Source organism: Capricornis sumatraensis, chromosome 7, assembly GCF_032405125.1.
Source record: "Capricornis sumatraensis isolate serow.1 chromosome 7, serow.2, whole genome shotgun sequence".
Lineage (NCBI taxonomy): Eukaryota > Metazoa > Chordata > Mammalia > Artiodactyla > Bovidae > Capricornis > Capricornis sumatraensis.
In genome coordinates this window covers 98615198-98616932 of record NC_091075.1, presented here as the reverse complement: position 1 = coordinate 98616932, position 1735 = coordinate 98615198, and the positions used below count along the sequence as shown (strand labels likewise).

General features: G+C 45.9%; 1 non-coding gene across 1 annotated transcript; it reads right to left on the bottom strand.

The window, feature by feature from the left end:
* Positions 1-604: 604 nt before the first annotated feature.
* LOC138082464 (small nucleolar RNA SNORA70) lies at positions 605-739 on the bottom strand. Its single transcript, XR_011145094.1, has one exon. It is a non-coding gene; the product is annotated as a small nucleolar RNA SNORA70 (small nucleolar RNA).
* Between the last annotated feature and the right edge of the window lie 996 nt (positions 740-1735).

Here is a 1735-nt window from a genome sequence, read left to right as displayed (position 1 = left end):
CCTGGGAGATGGTGAAGGACAGGGGAGCCTGGCATATTTCAGTCCATCGGTTTGCAAAAAGTCAGACATGACCTAGTGACTGAACAACAACAAAATGTACTACAGTGTGGCATTTATATATATATATATATATATATATATATATATATATATATATATATATATATATATATATATATAATAAGAAAGTAGGATTTGTTGGTGGACATGAGTAAGGAGGGGACAGCTCCAAGACTCATGAGTGCAGGGCCTGCCATTTGTCCAGAGGGCCACCATTAGGGTTGTGTATATAATATGTGGCCCTCAGCCATCCCGAATGTGCCACTTTTCTCTCACGTTTTCAAGTTCATCTGCACTAACCTTAGTAAACGCCCACTTCTTGGAGATGTGGATCCAAGATGTGTTGGCCGGGGAACTTGAACTTGGCCCCACAGAGGGTCTCAATCACAGGCTCCTTGTTCTGCATCTCAGTGGGGATGGACATTACGACTTGGCCAATGTGGACCCTGGGCAGCGTGCCCCAGGGCTTTCCAGAGGCACTGTTCTTACCTGTCTGGAGCTTAGATTGGGGACAGCATGCTAGTCATGAAAGTCCACTGGAAAGAGTTGTATCCAAGGTCGCTTAGGGCAACCTGTACAAGCAACAGGCTGCATACACTACTGAGGAGGCTGCTGTTTGCAGCCACTGGACACTGGACCCCCCTGGGGCAAAGAGCACAGTCGGCTTAACCGGCTGCAATGGTGTGCGTGCATGCATAGTTGCTCAGGCATGTCTGACTCTTTGTGATCCCATGGACAGTAGCCCACCAGACTCCTCTGTCCATGGGATTCTCCAGGCAAGAATACTGGAGTGGGTAGCCATTTCCTCCTCCAGGGGATCTTCCTGACCCAGAGATAGAACCTGTGTCTCTTGCATCTCCTGCATTGGCAGGCGTATTCTTTAACACTGTGCCACCTGGGAAGCCCAGCTGCAGAGGCATCTCTAAAAGAAGAGGAAGAGGAGGAGGAGGGGGAGGAAATCCCACAAGCCAAATCAATAAAATTGTTTGGTTACATAGTACTTAGGTTTGACTAAATGCGTTTGTGTTTAAGCACTATTTGTTGCCAAGCACAGAAGGCTCTTCTCATAACAGTTATTGATTTTATGGGTTCAATACCCTGTAGGTCTCCTGTTTCTGGTATCAGGAGCAACTACAAGTGATGTTGGTCCCATGGATCACAATTGTTAAGCTCCTGAGTGAAGTGTGAATTCAGTCCCTTTGTCTGTGGCATAAAGAGTTTCTACTGTGTCTGTCACTTAAAAACATTCAGCTCACAAAAGCTATTGCTAACAAAGGGTCCAACAAGGTAGGTGAAAAACTGATTCAATTCCTCTGAGATCCACATCAACAGGTTTTGGGCTGACAGGTAAATATTGACTAAAGCAGGCCTGAGAGCTGAGAGGAGGCAGATGTGCAGAAGAAAATCCTTTCCTCCTTTCTGGGGGCAAGTCCACCATGTTTAGTTTTCTTAATGATGAAAGGCTGTTGGAAGTCAGGCATTGCATGGTGGTGGCAATGTGCCCCCTTTCACCTCTGTAACAAACATAGCTAATTCCATCACCCACCTGAGGGTATCACAGGAACTCAGGAAAATAGAGAGGAACATCAGGGAGTGTGGTATAGTGGTTATAACATGTTATTACAATGACGAGAGTGGAATAACTGGCCAGAGGTGACTAGAGATATGGATCTGA